Source organism: Vidua chalybeata, chromosome 6, assembly GCF_026979565.1.
Source record: "Vidua chalybeata isolate OUT-0048 chromosome 6, bVidCha1 merged haplotype, whole genome shotgun sequence".
Lineage (NCBI taxonomy): Eukaryota > Metazoa > Chordata > Aves > Passeriformes > Viduidae > Vidua > Vidua chalybeata.
The window spans coordinates 35,371,822-35,398,105 of record NC_071535.1 but is presented as its reverse complement, the minus strand read 5'-3'; the positions used below and the strand labels follow the sequence as shown (position 1 = coordinate 35,398,105).

At 41.2% G+C, this 26,284-nt stretch overlaps 1 protein-coding gene across 4 annotated transcripts in view; it reads right to left on the bottom strand.

Annotated features, from left to right (window-relative positions):
• Positions 1 to 26,284, bottom strand: part of RGS6 (regulator of G protein signaling 6) — a 258,597-nt gene that overhangs the window by 72,479 nt on the left and 159,834 nt on the right. The window lies entirely within an intron of this gene.

The following is a 26,284-nucleotide window of genomic DNA, read 5'->3' as shown; positions in this document are numbered from 1 at the left end:
TGATATACCCAAAGTCAGATATTAGTCAGATATTAGTCTAATGGTTCCCTGTAACTGTTCTCTCCCAATTTCTTCTCACCTCAGCATACAGAGATAAGTTTCTGCAGACACTGGTTAGCAAGGAGATGAAGAAGCATTTACTGGCACCTCACACCTGTAACATGTAAATGTATAGAACTGAAATAGTTCATACAGTTCAATACAGCCAAAAACAGACAGGAGAGCCTTACTTGTGTCAAAGACAAGCAATGTCTTAGAGAAGGAGGTGGTATTCAGAGAGCCTGTAACCACAGCCCCTGTGAGTGGTCACTGGTGGTGATCACACAAACTTAATGGTGGCTGGAAACAGTGAGCCTTTAAGATCCATCAGGAAGTTCATTAAGCTTTCAGGGCCCATCCAGTACAATGAAAGTTGTTGCAATCTTATAAAGAACATCAAATTCTCTAGGATTGATTCTCTGCATGCATACAACCTCTGTTGCTTGCATGGAGATCACAGAAGGGGAAAACTTGTCACTATTCAGTAGAATGGCCTGTTACCAAAATACATTGTGACAGGACAGCAAAATTTAGTTAAATCACATACTCAGAAAGTTAAGCTTAAAATTAAACATAATGGTGTGTACAAGTCAGCTAACTGGAGTTCTCCAAAGTCAAAGGCAATTGCAAAGACACTTGGATGCAATATGGCAAGCCCATACTAAGTTACAACAGCATTCATCACAACCTAACAATGCCATGCCTGGATGCAGACATAACACCAAGCCCTTCGCAGCATACAGTCAATTTCCAGAGAAATATGTGCATTCACATACAGTAGGATAATAGGTCCAGTACTCTTCACAGAATCATAGACTGGCTTGGGCTAGAAGGCACCTAAATATATCCAGTTCCAACTCCCCTGCAATGGGCAGGGATGCCATCCACTAGACCAGGCTGCTCAAAGCCCCATCCAATCTGGCTGAGGCTTACACAACAAGTCCCAGAGGATGTTATTTGTGTGGAGCACTTCTGAGCTCAGACATGGATGGGACTTCAAGGAGCAGCATAACCACCATGTTTGTTCCAGAATAACATTTTGCTTCCCACAGGCTCAAAGCATCCCCACGCCCTTGGCAAACCTTAAATATAATAAAGGCCAGGAGTCACAATGTGCTACAGAGAGAGGTAACAGGCACTGCTAGTGCCCCAGGTCCCTGCAATTATCTGCAGGTCTGACTCTCCCATACAGGTGAAATGCCCATTAGAAACATGAGCTTTACCCCACACAGAAGGGGACAGCAGCTCCCACTCCCCTGGCAATGGAAGTTGACCCAGAACACTACAAAGAGCACCAATAAACCCTCTTCAGTCACACTTCAGCAGCAGGCAGCAATATGGACCTGACCTCATCCCCCACCCAAGGCAGATGAAACAACAGACCTGGCCCCTGCAGGGAATCAGCAGGGCTCCTGAAGATCAGGGAAGCATCTGATTTCACTTATATACTGGGCAAACAGATGTGATCAACAAGCAGCAGCTGGGCATTGTCTCAACCTGCCTCGAAGGCAAACCAGATACTAAAGGACCAATCTCACAATCTTGTATTCTCAGTGGTACAGTCATTCTCCACACATCCCAACTTCACCTAGGAGCATTTCCAGTTGCCACTACCCTATCTGGAAAGTTATTCCAGAATTTAATTTTTTTATAGATTGAACTCTTCCTGTAACTTCACAACCTAAGTTTGTTAATGTGCAATTTATATGCATTTTATAACTGTATTACGATTGAAGGAAAATAATGATTCTTCTTCCTTGACAGTTTCTCCTGAGTGTTTCTATGGAGGGCTGACACATTGTCTCCCCGCCTCCATCTCATTAAACCAACCCAACTCTTCCTATGTCCTCTTAAGGTGGTCTCTCTCTATACTATATAATTCATCAACTTCTAAGATTTAAATCAACTTCTTTGCACTGAGCTCACCAAAACTGCAGCCAGCACCCTGCAGAACAGCAAACCAATGCCTCTGGCAATGGTGCCAGCACTTTCTTTTCTCTACGGAAACTATCTTGCCAGATGCATTCTGAGGTCATGTCATTTTCTTGAACAATAAATGTATTCAGAAAAATATGTATAAGTGATGCTAAATGAAAAGGCATCTAGTGAACACTGTTAGCTGAATAACATATGGGGAATATGTTCAGAGCCATGTTGTTTTGACAAGTTTGTTAATGAAATATTGTATTTTATAAACACGGATGTTCCCTTTTACCTTTTACAAAAAAAATTATTTTGAAGACAGAGTACAACATCTATGGTTAGAAAGCTAATTCAAGAGTCAAACTGCAGTGCTTCTGTATTGTTAGAAACAAAACCTCACAAAATGCTGTCTTGGTTCAAGTGGAACCAGAATCTCTCTTGGTTTTTCAGTTCATTCCCCAAACAAAAAAATCCAGTTTCTCCTGATTTTGGTCCCTGGTTACAGGCTTGCAGTGATCTCTTAGGCATTGTATTCCCAAGTGATGTGAGAGCTGATACCTGACAATCATCTACAGCATTGCATTGCTTTGCTCACAGGAGTTGAAGTGCTTTCTACACAATCCCTTTCCAGATGTACAGGAACACTTAGTTCCTGATTTAGGACTAAGTCCCACTCCATTTTAACAAAGAATGATCATGTCCCCAGCTCTAGGACACTTCTGAGGAATCTATTCAAGGTTTCTATCAAACAACAATGAAAAATTCAAGTGATGATGAATGCTGGTTCCCCAGTTTTTCTCATCCCTCATAAGAAAGGTTTAAATGGGCAGGAAAGGTTTAAAGGGGTAAGTAAACTGAAGGCACTGACTCAAACAGAACTCCTGTGATCAGCCATTCCAGAATATAAGCAGACCTTGAGATCAGGAATTTTAATTTGTCTCTGTTAAAAACATGAAGTCATTCCCGAATGCTGCCAAGAGCCTGGAAGATGTTTTAGCTGTTCTCCAGTTGTCCTGAGGCAGACAGATTATCTTTCTGCTGAGCTTGCTGAACCATTATTTATCACCTGCCAAGACTGATTACTCACCCTTTGGACAATGACAAGTCTTTCCTTCCTCTGTTAATTACTGTCATCGTTAATAGCCATGTCACTAATTAATATTCAGTCATAATGAAAACTCTTTACTGTCATCGTCCATAACACCTTCAATTTTTTTGGGTTACCCTTACACATTGGCTTTGCATTTGCTTGTGACTGTTTCTATCACTACTTTTGCCCACCTAGAAATTCTACTTATGCCCTTCTTCAAATAAGAAAATTTAGATTTATCCTTCTAAGACACAGTGAAGATTTGAGCGATTCCTTTACAACACTGTGGTCTGCCAGACCAAGACACAGCTACCTCCATCTGTAAGTTTTCCAGAAAACATCATCTTCACCTCTCCTTTAGATTAAGCTGGGTAGATGGTCCTCATGTAACTCATCTTCCCAGAAAGGTATTTTCTCACATTTCACAAGCTCTTTCAGAAGACACCCAAGGACAAACCTTGACTCTGACATGTTTCCACTGTACCCTAACAGGGCATTTGAAATCTTCTGAAAACAAATAGTTGGGCATGTTTTCATAATAGAAAGTGTTACTGAATCCAGGTAGAGGAATATCTTCCATCTTCTCTGTGCTCCTCTCTATACATCTACATTTCCTCTGAGTCAGAATGTTCATTTCAAGAATATCCAACATCCTCTGAGCACCTATTTCCTCCTCATCTATAATGAAACATATCTTTTTGCCTTAGGCTCTTCTTTGAAGCTGAAGTTGCTTAACAACAACAGAATAGCTCAATTTCTACATGCAAACATATTCACAGTGACCATTTATCCAGCTACATGTTTAGAGACAGACCAGCAGTTTTATATTTATTGCTTTTTTCTACATTTTCTCTTCAGCCTCAGTGACTCCATAATAGTAGCTAGTGTTCTCTGCTGGCCATTGCCTGTCAACATGACAAATGAGTGGTAAGACATTGAAAGATTAATTAAAAAAACTCACAAGGTGTGAGGCCATTGGCAAGATGCACTTGGTAAGGTGAGTCATCATCCTTGTATTTGATACCTTATCCACTCAACCTATGTTGTTCTACCTCTTCCAGAAAACATAGAAAGAAAGATTTGCCCGTCTTTCACATGCTGAAATGGCAAAGGCAGACAGGACAACACACCGTGCTCCAAATATTTCTAAAGATCTGCTGCCTGGAGTGGAGCCTGTACCTCTGGTTCTGAGCAAAGGAGCCAGGGCCACTGAGCTCTGCTTGTCACCCAACAGATTAAACATGTCCCTGACAAGGCCTACACCTGTACACACACATGTATATATATATACACATAAAAAATACAGGAGTATTTCTGAAACCTCAGCAATGCACACATCTTTATTTTTCCTTTTAGCCCTGGAAAGACAACTGCTTTTTTGCTTTTTTTTTTTGCTGTGTCCCAAGATGGCAGAGCTGACAAGCACTGACAAGTGGAGCTCTACAGGGATTTGACATGAGACACCTTGTGTGGCCAGGTGTGGCACAGTGACCAAGGACTAAAGTTTGTCCTGTCTCATAGGACTTTTTAAGCTGAGACATGACCACTGGATGCCATCAGCTGATGGGGTAGGTTATCCTGGACCTCAGATCATTCACAGCCTCACACTGCACTGACAGATACTATCACTGAAGCAAGAGAGGTCTTAAAAACATTTAAAAACACCACCTGATCATAACATGAGAGAATGTGTTATACATACCTGTATATAGAAGGATACAGAAGATTGCTTGGTTATTTCCTGTCCTTTTTTTCAGTATTACTGTAACTTTAATATTCTCTGAACATATTTTGATGGTTTAAAAAAAACAAAAAAAAAAACATTAAGTACTTTTACATGGCAGGGGGAGGTTTTCAGTCTGGTTGGGATAGGGTTTTTTTTTTGTTTGTTTGGGTTTTTTTTTTTTTTTTTTTTTTTGTTTTTTTTTTTTTTGTTTTTTTTTTGTTGTTTTTTTTTTTTTCCATGAAAAATGTGAACTTTTCAGCTCCTCCCTAGACCTTATCTACACAGTCCATGGGCAAACAAACCACGTTCCCGGCCTCTAACGTCAATCACCTCCAAACTCACAGTCTAGACAGTCTTTTACTGAAATGGTAAGAATATGTCCCCCTTCCTGTCACTTCATTCCTGTAAACAGATGAACCCATTTTAGCACCAAATTTTCCAAACAATTTGCTCCTGAACTCAGAGCAATCTTTAAATATTTCTATATGAAAAGCAAGAGAAAAAAAAATCACAAGCAGTTGAAATGACATAAAAATACGTACACAGGTGTATGAGCAGACACTTGCTGCTTTTTACGCTGCCAAATGAAAATAATGTTTTGGGTCCTTCCCCAACCAGTTCTGAGTCCTTGGTAAATCTAGGACAAAAAGGTTAATTATCTCCACTTTTACCACTGGGCTTGCAAAAATAAACAAATTAACATCCCCCATGATAAAGGGCAAAATGATTTCATACAAAATTTCTCAAGGCCTTTAGCACTGTGCTACAATTCTTCTTACACAGAGCTCCCCACAGTGATTTCAGCTAAATTGGAAGTACAGACTACCACTCACAGTAGGGATTTAACACAAAGCAACAATTTTTATGGTAGGGGAAAAAAAGAGGAACACCTAGATATCTCTCTAGTATTCTGTCACAAATATTGAGGAAATGCTTTATAAAATTTACCTACAGTGAGTATATAAATAAATAACAATGCCAACTAAAAAAATATCTCAGCTCTATCTGAGTCTCAGTTGACTCAGAAAATGTAGTAATTGCAGCTTTCCTTCATCAGCATGTGGTAATTGCACCACTCAGTGTCAGCAAGGAGCATCATCAAAGCTACAACAGCTTAAGGAGCATCATCAAAGCTACAACAGCTCAGAGCTTCTAGCAATTTCAGTTTTCCTTTATGCTATACTCACTTTAAATCTTGCTTGTGAATTATTAACAACCATTAGCAGCAGGAGTGTTACCCCTTTTTGATAAAGCAGCCAAAGTTTCTAAGGAGTCTTTTTGTTCATTGTAAACTTGAGATCTTGAATTTACAATTTATTTTTCTTGTAATAAAAATATTTAAAACATATTACTTGATGTGAAGTAAGAATGAGGTTTGGTGGGAAGGTGGAATACAAAATTTGAAAGATGGAGATTTAGAATTGCAAAGTCCAAATTCCTGTGTACTTTCAGCCCTGTTAATACCTCCTTCCTCTGACCTGCTATTCAGAGGGACTTTTGCCTTCTCATCATATTGGTCAGGCTACCAAAGTACACACTCCCTCCACAATGCAGACCTGCAGAGGAAGATTTTCACTAGGCAGGAATCAATAAATGACATGATGGTGCAGAGCTCTGTGTGGGCTATTTTACCCAGGTAACAAAGATAAATTAGATCTTTCGAGCTCAGAGATACCACAGCCAGACTTCTTTCCTTCCAAGGCTGCCCATCTAAAAGTAGCTCAGGTAGCTTTACAAGTCATGTGAGAAAGTAGCAGTAGACGTGCCTGAAGACATTGCAATACCCTCCCATCACCAAAACCTAGAAGCAAGCAGCCATGCTGAGGAGCAGAAGGATGCCATTCACCGAGAGCCCTGGATTTAAAGTGATTGCTCTACAGTGGTGCCAGAAAGGCTGACTTAGCAAACCTCTTAATGGCTGCACAGTTAATCCCAGTGAAAGAGGTCTGCCAGGGTGGCTTAAACCAGGACCTCAACTGGAAAAAAAGTGATACCAGCAAAAGGTCTTTTTCCAGTTGACCTGCCCAGCTCAGAAAGGGTCTGGTGTTACACCAGCCTCAGTGTTGTTCTCACTGCGCTTCAACAGAGCTGTGTCACGTCAGCCCAGCCCTCACACCTGACACTCAGCACCTTTGAGCCTCGCCGGCCTTTGCTCACACTGAGGGATGCCAAGCCGTGGCGTTAGCACAGGGCAGTCACACTGATCTACTCGTGCTAAACAGCCCTCACCTGACTAAACCTGACTTGGAAAACCTGAGCTGCCATCATGGCTGTGCTACCTAAAGACAGGCCTGGCATCAACAAACACACTGGCAAACCCGAATGCACACACCCTCCAGCACCCAGGATATACCATAACCCCAGGGCAATCCCCACTGCTGTTGCTTCACTTGGCTAGAATTTGGCCTAAATTAGAGATATACCATGTGACCTGCACCCAAATCTTATTCTCTGCTCAAATACAACTCATATCAAATTGTTGTTACTACAAGTATGGGAGGAAATTGCAAGACAAAAAGAATTAGCAGTTCCAGACTTAGTGTCATTCAAACCCATACATCCTATAACACCTCGAGAGCCCTTACAGAGGCGTACAAGAGGCAGGAAAGTGGTACCTTGCACTCCCAGCCTCCCAGCAGCACTAGTAACAGCATTTTGTAGTAGCATCTGAAATTACCACCTTTTACAAATCACTAAGAACTGCGGATGTGTTGAGATGCACCTGCATACCTACAATTGATCATAAATTTCCAGCTGCTTTTCAGGGTGCTCTGCCTTTGCATTACTCAGACTACTGAAGTGGCTCATACAGCTTAGCAATTTGGCTCTCTGCCATACAGTAGTGTTTAGGTGCTGTTCCTCACGTTGTCAAAATGATTTGGCAACAAAACAGCAAAGGAAGCAACTCTGAGCACTGCTGGAATCGAGGCTTTTGAAGATTCCTGTGTCAGACCTTGTTAGGGATGAAACATTTTTACTTCAATTCATGTGCACAGCCTTTAAATCAAAGGCAATGTTTCTGTCATTTCAATCATATATTAATATTTTTAATAGCTAATTTCCTTCTCCAGGAAACAAGAAAATTGATAAAATGTAGAAGGCGACTGGTGTATTTCAGCATGTGACTATCAGGTCACTTCACACCATGTCCTCATTCACAAACTGAATTTCAAAGGCAGAACATCAAGGTCCTCCTTTCCCTCACCAGTGTTATAACAGTTTCCTTTCAAAGCTGTAAATGTCACCAAGTGGTGCAAGACAGCAAAGTGCTCTGAAAGCTGCAGCATTTTAATGATTTTGGCACAACACTTATTTACTAAGAGATCTGGAATTGCAGTACTCACCTATGCCAGATTCCTATGAATTTCTGCAAAAAGCCAATTTTTAAATCTCCTACAGAGCCCTGGCCACAACAGATCTCTCCCAGGTTCACACACTTCCGTGTTAACTGCACCAACATCATCATCTATGATCTCTATTACAGAGAAGGATATTTACCTTCATAAAATTATCAAAGAAAGCAACTTCCTCCTGACACATTGCTACTTTTCCCCTCCTCATGTTCTTTAGGAAAGGTTGAGAACCACACACAGCGTTTGCAGTGATGCAGTAACAGTCACATTACCTGGAAAATTAAATGAGCCAATGTCTGTAATTCTCTTCCCTCCAAGAGTTCATTGTTCTTAAAATAAAATAATCAGTATTGTACAGTGTTCCCACCCCTTTTGCTGCTAGGTCTTTCAATCACATATAACACTGGCTGCCCTGAGTGCAGCTGGCCTCACTGGAGCTCTGTACTGGTGCAGCAGTCAATCAAGGACAATTCTCCAGCAGGATTAAGGTAGCACATGTAATTTCTTGTAGTCAAGGGTAAAGCCAAATGAATTACAACTCTATAGCAATTGCTGACAATTTACTTAGTGCCATGCAAAACAAAGAGACAATATTGGCACTAACATTAGAGGCCTTATTTTAAACAGGGCTTTTTAAGCCATGTGTTAAAGGGAACTTCTACTGGCAAGGCGCAGTTGATTTTGCTGGCAACAGCATGTTCCAGCATTTCAAATTTGGGCAGAGATGTGTAACAGTGGGAATTTTAAATGTGCAGAACAATTTAATGATGACAATGAAACAACCAACAAGCAAAAATCTGTTGTCCATAATTAACAAGTTCAAAATAGGTAAATTATTTGTTCTTTCTTATATTTCATTGATTTCGCAAGGATATGTATAACACAAGCAGTAAACATAACAATCATTTCTTTAAAATCTATATTTAAAATTACATTTCCTGTCTGGTATACCCTTCAAGTTTATTTTACCAAATAACATCTGAAAGTAATAAGCATTTTGAACAGTTGAAAGCTGCACTGAACAACTACCATTCAGTTTAAATAATTGAATCTAATGTCAAAACACCATATATCTTATCTGTCTACAAATTTTAGAAAGCATTTTTGTTTTCATTCTATGATAAAGAGAATCTAGCAAAATATTTTCCTTCCTTTTTTTCTTTCTCATCAAGAATTTGAAGACCAACATTATATTTAACTCTTTTCGATGTAAGCATGGCTTTGGAGTTGGAAAAGTTGATGGGCTGCTCCAAAGCCCAGAGCAATGACTTCTGATAGCAGCAGGTTCTGAAAGCAGGATGGGCACAGCTGTGCGTTTGGTTGCTACCCAAGCACAAAGTGCAGCCTTCATAAAGCCTGGATCAGCCTTGATCAGAGCAGCTCTGTTGTTTTAGAGAGCTTTGTGGTGCAACACCTGCCAGCAGGGAGACACACCTGACAGTGCTGCTGCTTTCCTACTGCCACCCAACAGTGCCCTGGTCTGAGACCCAGCAGCTTCACTCACTTCTTTCTGGAAACCTCATGAGCATCACGGTGTTTTGCCACCCCCGCACACTCTTGACAAACCCAGTCTGGTTTGGCTCTCTAGAAATACATCCCTGGGCACATCAGCTGCTCTGTGCACTCTGAATTCAGCCGTGTCCTGGTGAGTGTGGCAGGAACAACCTGAGACCTTACAGTGTTTCTCAGCAGTTTGCCTGGGCAGATTTGCACATAACAGCCATGCATGCTGCTTTTAGTTTCCAAACAGTAAAGCTCAAAATCCTTTCAATGTAAAGCTAACGCTATTTCTTAGGCCAGCAACACTTTGTTCTGTAAAGTCTTGGTAAGTATTTTCATTAATCAGACGTTCTGGGAGAGAACTCTCAAAATACTTTCAGAGAGTAGTTTCACGGATGACTGTAGAACCTAGAACAATGTAAAGGCTGTCTTAGACGACAGCTTTATTATAAAGCAAAAGAAAAAAAAATCTTCCCGTAAACATTGAAATGAAAAATAAAGTAGAAGCAAATACACCTCCCTGGCGTCCACACTCGGCTCGTGTGCTCGCCCCGCAGTCGCCACGGCCGGCTCAGGTTTGAGCCGCAATGCCGCAGGGCCGCGCCAGGGGGCGCTGCGCGAGCACGGACGGCGCCGGCCGCGCGCCCGAGTCCCACGGCGACAGCGGGGAGCGCGCGGGGCGGCGACGGAGTGCCGGGGGTGGGCACGGCTGTGAGCACAGCTGCTGGAAACCTGCTCTCCAAAGCTCCGGGCACCGGCCGCAGAGCCCGCACCGCACCACCTGGGCGTTATGGCAAATCAACGCTTATTGCGAGGAAAACAAACCTTTCTTGGTATTACAAACATTCTTCCGATGCTTTCAGATCATTCTCACTTCAGACCACCTTCTCATTTAAAATGCATGTCGTTCCTTCCCTCGTTTCACCTTTTGTGCATCCTCCCTCCTCCTTGCCGCACGCCCCCGAGGCAGGAGGGAGGCTCAGCTCACGCCGCATCCCTCCCCAGCGGGGCCGGGCTGCGGCGGGGGCCGGCCGGGAGGTGGCGGTGTTGCCCACGGAATGGGAGACGAGGCCTCAGGAAAACCAGCTGGAGAGCGCACCCGTTTAAGTGCCGCTCGTCGTGTTCAGATGTGACCGATTTCGGAGGTAAGGAGGGCAAACACAGACTCCGGGCGGAAAGGAGAGGGGACTGTCCTGTCCTCTCCACACCCCGAGAGAGAGAGGCGGAACGGGGGGAACAGAGGGGAACGCTGTGTCCACTGAAGTCACTCACACGGAAGAGAAGTGAGAGGAAAACGGTTCCAGGAAATCAAGCACAGAATTGCACTGAAACGGTAAAATCCAACAGGTCACACCATCAGGTTGTATCTGAAAACAGGCATGCAAAGGCAGAGCAGGGGAATACCTTGCTTATCTTCTGCTGATTTTTCACTTTCACCCCAGGACCACGTGCTCAGGAGGAACACATTCAGATGTGCAATGTCCTTTTTTTCCCTCAACAAGTCATCATCATCTTGCGTCAAGTCCCCGAGAAAGATGACAACAAAGCAGACCCAGCACTCGGATCACTGTAGCACTGGCCTGGGAGAGCTGGCGAGCAGTCGCCTCTCCCAGCACAGCCAGCTCACTGGCCTGCTCCCAGAACAAAGTCAGGTACACATGGAAATATTTGCACGACAGAGCATTTTACTGCGCTGTAGACCTTGTCTTTTATAAGCATATTCAATAATGTTGCACTAGGGAGGCAAAGGCAAAGCCTGCACACAAGAAGAAAACTCATATGGCTGAACATCTGTAACCTGAACTTCTTTTGTTCTCCCAGATGAAAATAAAACATCTAAAACAGGTTAACCACCCAAAAGGGTTAAAGCTATGACCTTATGAATTAAATTGAATCAAGAGAGGGGAAATGTAAACAGCAAAAGGTGCAGAATGTATTGAGGAACAAAAGTTTTGAAGAAGAAAAATAAATTTTGGAAGCATTACAGCAAATTTTTCTGCAAAGCAATGAATAAAAACAAGTAAAGGAAGTCAGATCCAAAAAGAGATCATGTTAAACTGAGAGAAAAAATTATAAAGAAGTCACTTCTGTCTAATAAAATGTTTTGTCACATAGAAGCAGGCACTAAAACTTAGATAAAAATACAAGAATCCATGGCTTTGTCTCTCTATTATTCATATAGTTCCTCCTCAGGAACACAATAATTGCTGGATTGTTCATTGTATAACACCCTCTGCAAGAACAAGCATGAAAATTATGTTTGGAGAATTTGGGACCAGAAATCCCACTGTACAAAAAGCAAGGTAACTCAGTGACACCAGATTAAGTGGAAGAATACTGAATATGCACATATACTACATTAATCTCAGTACAAAATACTCTTCCAAAAGCCATATAAAAATTACAGGTCAAATTAACTTTGACATAGCAAAGGCATCCCAAGTGGCATTATATTTTTCTATGAAAACAAAATTACCAAAGTCTGAAACCCAGAGTTATACTGGAAAAGAACTCCTCCTCCACACAGTAATGTGTGTAGAATAACTCTGACCACACCTCATATTCCTTGGTTAAAAATTGCCAAGTTTCTTCAGACAACGACAATCACACTGCCCCGCCAGGGCTGTCTGTGCCTTCTCCTGCCCTTGCTGTATCCAGCATTTTGGGTATTGTACCAACTGCACTGCTGATGGCACTGACACAACTCTGATGAAGCCAATTGAAAGATGTCAGGTCACTTTATACAACCATGCTATCTCACAAGCTCAGGAGATTCTGTCCAACATAGTGATTTATTCTGAAATAAACTTCTCAGCCTGTTCACACTCCATTAGCTTATGCTGCATGTACAGAGATAAGTTAGAAGGGAGAAAGAGTAGTAGAAATCAATGGAGAAAATATACAAGAAGCAAAAGGATAAAATAGGCCCAAGGAATAAGAACACAGATGTTGAAAACAATGACAGGTATGCAAAAATAAATTTTGCTTACAAAATCTAAATGGTCAAATGCTAATCTAAGATATGTGAACATGCTTTCCACTGAATTCTGTAATAGTCCATATGTATACCTGAATGTGAAACATAAAAAATGGCAAAGTTCTTTCTGCTACTGGATTTACTTGAACTTCATCAGGGATATCCAAACTTCCATTCTGGTACATTTCTATATGGCTTGGGAAAGACCACATATAATGTTCCTGAAAGACAAGTACATGTCTTTCAGGAACAGGCTGAAGGAAGCGTAAAGTTTTTCAGGAGAGCTGTAAAGATTAATGAATTGATGTTTATTTAACACTGTGAAAACATAAAATGCCTTGCAACTTCATAGTGTTGAACATTAATACCAATTCCTGCCCCCATTAATAAATTCCCCCCATCCTACTCTCCTGTGCAGAATCTCTGGTCCCAGTCTTATTTCTGGTTTTATTTTCACAGACTGAAACCTGTCAGTGCTGTGCAAATCTTGCTAACACTATTCTCAGAGCAAACTACAGTAGGTCTCAAGGCAGGTAACTCAGAATATTGTTTCCAACTTGAAAGAACAAATTGAAAGAGCAGTGTTTATATTCTGTCACCACCTTACTTACAGACTGTCTTGTGCAAACATGATCAGACTACAACAAGGTCATGCAAATTTAAAATCAAGGACCCAATCAAGTAACAGCTTCCCTTTATTGCTCTGACCACACTTGCTGCAAAACCCAAGCAAGGGCTGCTGGACTATGGCTAAACCAACAATTTGCTGCCAGGAGCTGGTCTGGTGAGAGAAGAGGTTAAAGCAAGAGATGATATTTGTTTCCTAAAGTCATGAGGGTGTCTTTTATGCATTTAAATTCGAAAACACATAGTCATGTCATGTCATGTCACAGATGTGGAGATGACAGCCTTATTATAAAGTGCACTACAGCATGACAAATTATTGATCTACTTCTTAAAGAAACTTCTTTCATGGCAATGACTTATCCTCATCCTTCAACACACCCTTAAAGTATCCAACATTATAAGATACAATCAGCATCTCCAGCTTTCCCTCAATGTTCCACTACATATAAAAAAACTTTCTTTCAATTACACTTATAAAAGCCCAGAACGCTGGTCTGGCAAACTGTGTTTCTGCCAGGGATGCTTTTGGTATTGTGACTTTCCCTCTCCTTAGACTTAGAGCTAGATTTTACAAATATTTGTCTTAGCAGGTCTTGTGAGTCCAAGTCTGGGGTCTGTTCTTGTGAGGCTTCACTGAGGCTACCAGTTCACAGTAAAAAACAAGCACTTCATGCACATGGATTGGATTGGCATGACAAGGTTTTGGCAGTGGGAGGGCTACACATGTGGTTTCTGTGAGAAGCTGCTGGAAGTTTCCCCTGTGCCCGATGGAGCCTGTGCCTGCTGGCTCCAAGATGGGTCTGCCATGGTTGGCCAAGGCTGCGCCAATCAGTGGAGGTGGCAGTGCCTCTGGGATAAGGTTATTAAGAGATTTGGGGTTATTTCTCATTATCTTACTCTGATTTGATTGGTTTTATAAATTCAATTAATTTCCCCAAGCTGAGTCTGTTTTGCCTGTGACAGTAACTGGTGAGTGATCTCACCCTGTCCTGATCTTGACCTGTGAGGTTTTTATTGTATTTTCTCTCTCCTGTCCAGCTAAGGAGGAGGAATGATGGTGCATTGGTGGACACCTGGTGTCCAGCCAGGGTCAGCCTGCTACAATATATCATAGAAACCTCCAGAAAAATACAAAAAAGCCCAACAAACTTCCAGCCTCTCCCCACTGACTGTGCATTTTATGAGTAGACCATAAGCAAATCTAAAGAACACAATTTAAGATAACTTATTTCAACATGGTTAAACTGTTCTGCTCTTCCTGCAGCCCATGGGAAACAGAATTCTGGCCTCCAATCGAGACAAGAAGCCGAGGGGATTGCTTAGCCTGGAGAAAAGGAGGCCCATGTGTGATCTCTACAATTCTCTACAATTATCTGAAAGGAGGTTGTAGCAAGGTGGGGATTGGCCTCTTCTTTCATGTAACAAGTGATAAAGCTAGAAGATTACATATTAGGAAAAAATTCTCTACTGACAAGGTTATCAAGCATTGGGACAGGCAGCCTGGGGAGGTGGTTAAGTTACTATCTCTGGAGGTATTTAAAAGACATGTGGATGGGACACTGAGAGACATGGTTTAACGGAGGACTTGGCAGTGTTGAGTTAATAGTCTTAAAGGCTTGACTCAATAGTCTTAAAGGTTTCTTACAACCTAAAAAATTCTATGATTCTATAAGGGAGAGTACATTTTTCCATTATTTGAAATGAAAACACAAAATGGAAAGGATTTGTTATTTCACTACCACTTCAGATTAAGTGTGTAAAGAAACTGATTCAGGATATGCAGTCAAGTCCTGGAAGTAGAGCAGAAGAACATATGGGCAACAACAAGAAGAAAAATTTTCAAGCATTTGCAGATGGTCAAGTACTAGACAGTTGTTGGCAATTCCCATCTGAAGCACTATGGGCAGAGATGGCCAGTTAGCACCTTTTGGGCCAGGTGGCACATGAGTGATTCAAGTGGGGTGCCCACCCTGCAGCAGTCCCCTGTACAGGAGCTCCTAGATCACCTGAATCTCTGGCTGCAGGAGAAAGTGTGTCTGCACTGCCAGACTGCCATGAAGGCCAGCAATCCAGCATGAGGACGTTGGGTACCACAGGAGGCATCTCTAGCTGCTAATCACTTTTTCAGCTTTTTCATTTCTGAGTCTTTTAATACAGGGTCAGGAAGTTGGTGCCTGTGGCATGACCCTGTCTAGCTTCTCCATTGCACCAGAGCTGCCTTGTTAGCCCAGCAAGTGCTTTGACCTCTCACCACACCAAGCTGTCATGGCTGGGCAACAGCATATTAGTTCAGTTCTGGTATCAGGGAAGAATATAACTACTTCTAAATGCAGCTCAGTTTGACCACTAGTGAGTCCCTCCCTGTACAGACTGAGAGCTCCATAGAAACCCACAACAGCCTCTGCCAAAGCACATGCCAATGAAAACAGCCACATGTGGATGGGGCTTGATTGCTTTCTGTGTATTAAAATAATGTAAGAAAAGTTGATCTGTAGAAAAAAATAATAGGGGCTTTTATCCTTTTAGCAGGATGTATAATCAGCAGCTATCAGGATGTCAGGCATGGAGATAAGTAAGTCTCCAGCTAGCTTAGATTCAACTGATTTTTTTTTTTCCCATTAAGAGCTCTTCAATGTTATCATCTGGTTATTAAATGCACATTTTTGTCTTAAACTGATTTTGAAGCAATTATATGTTTATGCTGGTGTAGACTGCTTCCTTTATGAAACCAAATTGTTGGGTATTTGTATGCTGTCTGTAATTTGGTATTCTAAAGTAGTAATTCTGAAAGTAAAACAAATGCACTTCCTTGCCTGTTTCTCCTTTTCTCCTCTCTAGTTGTTTGTACCCCTTTGCCTCCCTGAATACACAAAGACATGGACATTCCCCTCAGATTAAAACCAGGCCGTGGCAGGCTAATAACCATTTGTGTTTTTCAGAACTACCCTGGACAGATTTGTTACATCTCTTGACAACAAAGGACCCCAACCCCAGACAAACGACCAGCACAACAAAAAGTTGTCCTATGGACAACCTATTTTTAAAAAATATACTGGACACAAGTTTCAGAAATTACTTTAGAGCATTTTGTTCCATTTTCAAAACTGAAAAGTTCTCAGGAGCCTATATCTAACCAGCTTTTGACAAGATGCATTGGCATAATGTTAGAGCCATTTTTTAATGCCTGGCTTATTTGAAGGGCACTTCAAGTGTTTCACCTAGCCACACAGATATTGAGGACCCTGAGCTTGGTTTCAAGCATTCATCTCTTTCTTGAGCATATAGGCCCAGAATAAATTCTATAATTCATCAGATTATTATTTTTTGCCTTACAATTCATCAGTCAAATCTCTGTAAAACAATTAGGATTTATAGGAAAATCTGGGCACATTTTTTTCTTTAGTTATGCTTTCACATGTAAAATTATACATTAAAAAAACCCCAAACCATCCACAATGTGGAAACATTTTAGTTCATACACAGCAAAATAAAGAGCTATATAATTCATATGAGACTTCTAGTACTGCAGAGATTTCTTTTAAAATTACCAATGATACATATCAAAACTATCCCTTAAGGGTAAGTGGGCAATTTCTTTCATGAAAGTACTTAGTAATGCAACTATTAAAGGGACAAAACATTCTGCAGGGCACATATTTGATTAACTATAAACCACACACTTGGTGGATTTTTAATTTTTTGTATATTCCATCTATATCTATATAAAAAACACACACACAAAAAAAAAAACAAACCCAAAAGCCAAACAAAACAAATTTTGTATCAAAATGCCATCATTCATCATGATCCTAAACAAGCATAAAAGGCTAAAGCCACCCATGTGACTTAAACACAGCTCAGAGATAAGAAAACAGGAGTGATGTCAAGTGGCAAACAAGGGTAGTAACAGGTTGAGCATGTTCAGGTGGGATGTGATGGGATAAGGAAGGCTGACTAATTTCCCTGAACTGCAGAGAAAGATGAAACCTTCAAGCACGCTGAGACAGTAAGGGTGAGATGTCCTGGGTGCTGAAGGCAATCAGTGCAGGATCTTTCTGCACAGAGCAGTTGGTTCTCCATAGCACTAGCACTACAAAAGCATGTTCTCAGCCAGTCTCTTAGCTAACTAACTGGAATGGTTACTTGACTAGAATGCAACAGAATATTTAATTTCACAGGGATCTGCAATGTTAATCTAGTCCAACTCTTAGTCTGTATTAGTCAGGAAAGGATTGAAGAACTGATTTACATATCTACATGTAAAGCTAAAAAGTTTTCCAGTAAAACACTAAAATCCATGTCTATGAGAGTGCACCTTTGTGTCTGTCACACAAGCTAAAAAGTACATTATGTGTACATTTGCAGGATTTTACATATGTTAATGTAAAACACTGAAAATATTTAATTATATTCCAAACTACTTCCTAAAAGTTTTTTTTTTCTTTACTGTGAGGTAAAACCATTTGTTCCATATATCTGAAAAATGTAAACACAATAAAATCAGTGCAAAACATCTGACTATGACCCCCATCATGTCCCCCTCAGTCCAGACAGCTGGAGACTGAGCAACATACCTCCACAATATTGCTAAACATTGCTTTTTTCTTATATACTACCCTAGATATCCACTACAGGATCCATGGCCAGTGGGTGGCTGGTGGCCATTGGTTTGACACAAAGTGGGCATTCTTACTATACCCATTAGAGCCTGCCTTTTGCAGCTCCAATCTGCCAACTTGCCCCATTTTAGCCAAGAGTGTCACTTCAGAGAAATCTTCTTACATCTCAGTAGGTGAGACTGGTCGCTTCAGCAGCTGCAGGGTATGAGGAAAAAGGGCAGAAGCAGGAGAAAAGGGACACACCTGAAAAGGATATACCCTATCTTCTGTCCCTCCCAGCACCTGCAGGGAACTTGCAAAGATACAGTCTTCGCCACAAGGCTTCCAAGTGCAGCTGCACGTATGGATACCCACCATAGCCTGGCTTCGCTAGAAGCTACCCTTACAGAAAACTTGTATCCCAACACGAGCAGGGATCCTTCAGAGTCTTGCTCACAACTGTTCGGTAGAAACCCACCTCTGAACAGAGCACTAGGAGCAAATTCCCTGAACAGATAGAGTGTGACCCCTCTGGATGCCAAAGGCCCTTCAGCAAGTTCTCACTCAAAATCTGGTATTCCACATTATCATCACTACTACAGCCCTACCTGGCACCTCTGATTATTTACAGAGAGTAGGTTGTAAATTATCCCGTGCCCCCGAAACATACCATGAAATTACCATTTTCATCACCAAAAGCTTAACATACAAAGTTCAAAAATTAAAAAAAGGGATAAGTTTATATAACAAAACAAAAAGCAGGTGCCATTCATATTACTCTTCCAGTCTATATAGGTTTTCATTAGGACAGCAGAATTCCACACTACTTCTCCAGAAATAAAGTTTGCTGTGCAACAGAACAAGACAGGATAAACAGTGAGTTACACAGGCAGGAACAGGCTCACAGACTCAGTCAAGCTGATCAGGTACTGCCAAGTGACACAGCTGAAGAGCAGATGCTACCTTCCTTTAATTTAGCAAAGCCAGCAAGGTAGCTCCATGGACCCATGCAGACATGACACAAAGCATCTGCGGGTTTTACCTCTCACTGTGGCAGCATATTAATCCACCTCTCTGAGTACCATCTGCAAAGGACACCCTCCTGTTCTGCAGGGCAAACCTACAGGTCCTCATAAACAATCACTCTTACCCAAAAATTAAAATATGCAATTGCAGATGACCATCACAATCGAGGTGTGACCGCTTTTCAACCTCTCCTCACACACGCCCAAGCTCCCATTCCTGTGTGCTGTCTTGCCACAAATTAGAGCATGTTGGCTTTAATCCCTGAGAAATGTGGACTATTATCATCAAATGGCTTGGGCTGGGAAGGCACCTTTAAAATCATCTAGTTCCACCCCCCCACCATAGGCAGGGATACCCTTCACCTGACCAGGCTGCTCAGAGCCTCATCCAACCTATACTTCAACACCTCCAGTGATGGGGCATCACAGCTTCTCTGGGAAAACTGTTTCAGTGCCTTGCCACCCTCATAGGAAAGAATTTTTTCCCTAATATCTAATTTAAACCTACTCTGTTTTAGTTTGAGCCATTCCCTCTTGTCCTACCACAACACGCTCTTGTAAAAAGTCCTTTCAGAGGTGGGCTTGAAGAAACCACAGTGGGTGAGGCCATGGAGGAAGGTACCACACAAATGCAAAAAGAACAGACAAGAACTAAAGGGTGAATTAGGAGGAGCAGCATCAGGATTTCTAAATTTTAAAAGATAATTATTTTTAAAAATGGGACAGTAAGGCACCTACTGCAATGTGCAGATGCAGTTCTCAAATAAGCTGTCCCTAAAATGGGCATTGGCTTTTCTATGAACAGAATAGCCCAGGAATCCCAGAAAAGAGGAATGAGTGTTGACAAAATTAGACATCTTTTTAAAAAACTTTCTTTCAACAGCATGGGCCCAAATGAAATGAACCCTACTTTAACAACAGTACTCTCAGAATGACAAATCTCCAGCATGTCACTGCATATACAAAGTCTTTTCCTGGTCTGGTACTCTACACCCCAGCACGACTTCTCCAGCACTCTCACAATCTGCACCTAAAGTGCTGTGACTAGTTTAGCTCACATAATCCTGAATCCCTGTTTCACAAAATGCTTCACGGCCTGAGACTATTTGAAGAAAATTCATGCAACTCATCCCTGAATCTATCCAGACTGGTAACAAATCCTTTGACTGCTGAAGAGAAGTAATGAAAAGGAATTTAATCTTGACATTTTTGGATTGACAGGCAAGGCCTAGAGGACTTAGTGGAACAGAGGACAGCTGTTTCCAGAGCTGCACCTAAACTGACAAAGTCTAGTTGTTATGAATGAGAGCTCAGCAAAGCTAAAGAAGCTTGTCACAGCAGAGATGGGAATCCAAATTTTAATTTGGATTCGACTAAGGAATGTCGAGGCTGGTGTAAAATGCTGAGCTATTTCTACCTTTGTGTCCCTATGACTGGCCTCACACTACCGTGGGTGTAATTACATAAGATACACAATCCTTTAGTGGAAAGTGGAATTATTTAAGGAAAACAGCTGGCAAATTTAGAGCTAAGTAGGAGCACAGAAACGTCAATGCCAAACCAAGAGCGTGTCAAACATGACCCAGATACCTAATTAGAAGTTATGCTCAAATCTAACTTGCACAGGGCTCCAGAAGCAGGCTGACTACAGTAGAGAGGCTGCAAGAGGCACGCTCTTGATCTTTATTCCCCTGATTGCATTAGATACTGTTCAGATCTCTCCCCCATCTTCCCTAACTTTAATGTCACAACCCTTACAAATTTGGCAGGAATGGGGAGGGTAGAGCACTATTACAGAATAATAATGCCACAAGCCTCAGGAAGCCATCAAGTCTGCCAGAGGACTTCCCCAGCACAGAGAGGAGGGAGCTCAAGGCTTCACGTCTATTCCCAGCAGACCTGCTTTGAGCCAGCACCCAGCCATGGGGATTCCTGAGCTGTGAGGGGGATGCTCTCCCTCTATGATGCTGGCTACAGTAACATCTCTGCCTCAGGCACCTCAGCCTAATGGGCTGAGCAGGGAGCAAATGAGCAGGAAGTCATTGACAGAGATGGTGCCCAGACATGCTAACATACTACAGGAATAATACCCCACAGCTGGTATAAACAGATCCAAAATATCCCCAGAACACCTGGAGGATAACTTCATGATACAGGTATGTGGAGGCCCTGGAGGGTATCCCCTAAGTTAGGGAGACACAAGAAGCTTCCCTCAAAAAGCTGTTAAGACCCCATTAGCTCCTTCCCCTATTCCTGTTTCTGTTCCTATGTCCCTGAGCCACTCCCTCCCTATTTCCCTATTGGCCATGATCTTTGTACTGCCCAAGGGCACAGTTCAGCCCCTACCTCTGGGGACAGAGAGAAACCTGGAACCTTGACATGTGGGTTCTCTGGGACTCTAAACACCTCACCGTGCGGCTGGATTAAACATCTGTGGATACCATGCAAAGGCCCTTTTTGCTTTTTTACCCTGGATTTACTAGCAGCAATTCCAACTGCAACACAGGTAACTAAGGGTGACAACTAAGAAAGATGCCTTCCTTGATCTGTTGCTCATCAACAACTATAATTTCCTTGCATAACAAGGTAATCCACCTAGTTGATCAAAGGAAGCCAGTTGATGTAATCTTTATGGATTTCAGTAAAGCTTTTGATATGCTCTCTCCCAGCATGCTTCTGGACAAAATGTCCAGCACCCAGCAGGAAAAACACATCAAGTGATGGGTAAGCAACTGGATCGCGGGTCAGGTGTGAAGGGTGATAATGCATGGGGTGACATCAGACTGGTGATCACTAGTGGGGTTCCCCAGGGCTCCATTTTATGGGCAATTCTTGTCAATATCTTCAAAAATTACTTGGATGCAGGACTGGAAGGCATACTGAGTAAGTTAACTGGGAGGAGTTGTTGACTTCCTTGAAGACAGAGAGGTCCTACAGAGAGACCAGGACAAATCACAGGGCTGTGCAATCACCAAATGGATGAAGTTTTAACAAAGACAAGTGCTGGATTCTGCATCCAGGATGGGGCAACCCTGGATGTACAGACAGACTGGGTAACGAGAGGCTGAAGTGTCAAAGACTTAATGCTCTTTGGAGCTCTGAAATCAACTCTTCCTACTTAAAAAACCAAAAAACACAAAACCAAACTCTAATGTACTGCCCATGTAGCAATGATGTAAACAATCAACATGAGCTCCTACAGTGCAAAATTATAAATCATATTTTAAAATATTTAGTCTTCAGATTCTGTTTTTTTTTTTTTTTTTGCTTGACAAAAGAAATAAGCTTTGATGAATATGCCATGGTCCAATTCATTAGCTTCAATAAGGATAGCCTTCTGATCAAAATTTTATCAGAACATAGTAACTTTTATTTTCTATGGCTACTACTGCTTCCTTAGAAAGTGCACCTGTCACTGGCTCTCTCATAGGAGAAAAAACATACACAGCATTCAACAAAACCCTGGACATTTGGCAGATCTCATTCGTTAAAAAGTGTGGTTTCCCATCAGTCCAACCTATTCAGGAAATAGGAATGAAACTTTCTGAATAGTTAGGGCAAAAGTAAAACATCATTAAAGGAAAACTCAGAAATTATTCACTTAGTGATTTTGACAACCATTTTGGTATCAGCCAGCAAGCAATTGAGTTTACAAACAAACAATGAAAACACTGGAAGATGATCTTACCCACAATAAAATAGTTTCAAAACTAACAGAATTTCTATGCAATACCACTCAGCCCCCTACAATAATTGGATGTAAAACCTTCCACTGTTAGAAACACGAGTTACTGTTCTCATCAGTCTACGCTGGTTTTTTGTCTATGAGTATATTTAGCATGTTACATTACCAAGTTCTCGAAGTTTTCTGTCAGTTTTATTACTCATTCCTAGGTAAGAGTTAGTCTGCAGTCCTGGTCATATGGTGGAGTTATCTACATGGAGAAAATTCTTACTGTGCAAGTGACCTTGCAAGAGCTGAATCCTGAGACTCTCTTCTCGGAAAGCACCCGGCCACCAAACAGGAACTAACTGAACGAAGACCTAATTGCTTAGTTTTATTGCTCTGCAGGACCAAAATACAATTTTCTTCTCTGCATGTGGTAGTGAATCATACATCAAAAATATCCAAGCTCATCAGTTCACACCATACTCAAAACAAATCCATGGGAAGCCAGCATGCAGTTTTGAGAGATTTATCCACACAGGAAAAAAAAAAAAAGCCAAAGAAAACATGCAAATGTATATATTTATAGCAATGGATATGCATGGAAAGCCTGAAAGCTTTTTGTTGTCCTCTGTTTTTTTATAGAAGGCTCTAAACCAAATCCATGGCGCTTTCAGGTGCAAATACATAAAAGACCAAAGAGCTGTGTATTTCTGCTGGAACAGGTAGAATAAAACAAGGTATTCATCGACCATTCAGGGTATTCACACGAACCAGGCCCTACAGTTTATCCAATCTAGAATCATGCCAACCCCCTTGGCCTACAGCCTCTTGTGGAGATGTATTCTCACTGCCCAGCACAGCTTTCAGCAATAGTGATTTCTGGCTATTTATGGTAGTAAAAATAAACTGGTGGTCTGTGTAATTCTTTGTACTATTTAAAACAAAAAAGCAAAGCCAACCCTTCATTTTCACTTCACCCCCAAGAGTTACATTAATAGTAACTTCAGTGTTGTAACAGATATCAAACATACAATACTCACCTATCAAACCTAACATGTAGAAGTTATTTATGAGCCTGGATTTACAGTTATTGAAGCTAACTTCTGCATTTCTTTAAAACAACACACTGATTAAAGTCAGGAAAATTAAATCCTAGAAGAAACTCTTGGTTTTTTTTGCAAAATAAAGTTTAATTAAAATGCAAGTTGAATCTGCCCAATAAATAATACTCTAAAAATTGCATTGACTTAAAAAAGCCAAAGAATGCTAGATAACAATGAAGAGAATCTATTCATGGAATAAAGAGGCAGATGTATTCACCCAATAATATGAGTTGGTTGTTTTTCTAATGGTTGAAATGGCATTGAATTAAAACAACAGATTCAAAGTAATGGCTGTCAATCTATACTCAAAGATTTGTGCCTTGCCATGGCTATTGATTATCATTGTTCTTTCCTATATTGTTGCTTTTGCACTACCTCAAAGTAAAACTGGCTTGTCAAAGGGTCAGCTCCCCACATGCTCCTCACGGGGGATGTGGTTTCTCAGGCACAGCAGGAGCAAAGCTGCTCTGCTGTGAATCTGATGCTTTGCAGCCCACAGGAATGCTGAAGGAAGGGCAGAAACAAAGTAAGAGTGTGAAAAAACAAAACTGTGTTGGTAGATCCTTCACCACACAACACTCCCAGGTTGCTATGAAGTGAAGACAGGAGAGGCAAAGTATTGCAGCTTGAGTGCAGTCTGCTCAACACTCCCATCTAAAAAACAAATCCACAAATCCAGTTCTTATAATTAATTTCTGCTCTTTTGCTGTGTCATTCAGATCTGGAAACAACCTTCCATAATAAAGCTTTTGAAGATGAGATGAATGCAGAAAAGCATTAATCATTCATCCCTATGTATTTCTACAGACACTGAAATATTTTTTACTTTTCTTTTTAATGCTTTATTCATTCACCACAATATTTCATCAGCTAAATGCTGTATTTCAGAATAAAACTGCAGTCAGCAACAAGACCCTTCTTAATATCTAATATTTTTTGTTATTGTAGCTGAACTACCAATTCATCTAAACACTGGAATTCAACAGGTAATTTGTCATGCAATCTGTCTCTACTTCAGCTTTTAGTCTCAACTGAAAGACTGAAAAGTCCTTCAGCAAAAAGCAAATTTTGGTAGAGAAAAAATACTAGGCAATTTTTCATAGATGTGCTTTGTTCCAGGCTCATAGCTCTCATTTGTTGCTTTCCAGTCCAGCAATTTTTATAACCATGTTCATAAATAAGAAAAACTGTAATTTTGTGTTCTAATTTCTGCCTACGTGACTGGAAGGTTGTCTTGGGTTTGTTTTCCCCTCTGACATCATCTCTGATGTCCAGAAAAAGCAGACAAGTCACTGCAGAAAAATAAAGCTGGATTGTTTGGTGATTTGGGTGATTTTTCATTGTAGTTTCCTTGGCCACAGGAATATCCATGCAGCATAATTATTTAAGTCTCTGATTTATCAGGGCTTCAGTTGACAGATGCAGAGGTTCAAATACAGCAAGGACAAGCAGGACCAGGAAGGACATTCACAATTCTAATGTATGGAAGTTAAACTTCCTATAATATTCTGGGCTTTAGCACTTAAGAAACCTCTTCATTGACTGAAATAATACTAAAGCCTCAGGATGGGTTTTGTAAGTGTTTCAGTGGCCTAAGGCAAATTTTAAGCAACCCCTGCTGTGATGTGCACTTGGAGGAAGAATATTTTTCATCTCAGGTGCGACTACTTTCAAGTGCTGTGATATGAAAAAACATAATTATGAAGAGTGTCCAATTTTGGTAATTTTAAGTGATAGTTAATTTAATTTAATAATTTCTGATTTATCCCACAGTGCATGCACACATTTTTATGGGATATATAATCTTCATATGATGTACAAGCATGCTTTTTTGGAGAGAAGCAGTCCTGAAGAGAATGAAGAATTATGAAGACACACATGAAAGTAGTATCAACAGCCAGCTATGAAAACCATCCTTCTTGTCCAAGCCCAGAGTAGCCGTCAAGTCACACATACCCCAATATTTGGGCTGGGTTTATGCCACACAGCACAGAAGGATCACTGCTATGGAACGAGCAGGACATAAAACGCACACATGCACTCGCCCTCAGCTGGGAAAGCACAACACAGACACAGCACTTGTGAGGAAGGTGAGCAGCTGCATGACGTGAACTGAACAGTAGCTTGGCTGCAGTAGAGGGCAGTGATACACAAACACAGCAGTCCTCACTCTGCACAGCGCCTACAGATGCATAAACCTGTCCTTGGTTATTTCTAGCATGCAACACTTAACGACTCTTAGGCTTATTCTTAACAAAACTTGCACACTATTTACATGTGTACACTACTGCACACTATTTACATTTAGGTGTACACATGTGCAGATGCACAGAGAGATATATTGAATATCCACTGTTTAAAATGTTAATTCTGATTGCTTTATCTTATTTCTTTGATGACCACATCCTATTAATCTGCTATCCCTCTTGTCCTCTGAAATCAAATCCTTTAAGCTTTTGCTTCACAAGGTGTTGCTTTGCATCTTTACAATAGGCACAAAATTGCTACACTTCAGGGAGCTGATTTTCATCTTCTTCTCCCCCATCCTTTTTACTATTTGAAAGGTAGGAAGCTAGATGCAGTTAAGGAGAAAAAGCGAGGGAGGAGGGAGCTGAGGATGAACACAGTATAAGAGTTTGACTCCTTAACTGGG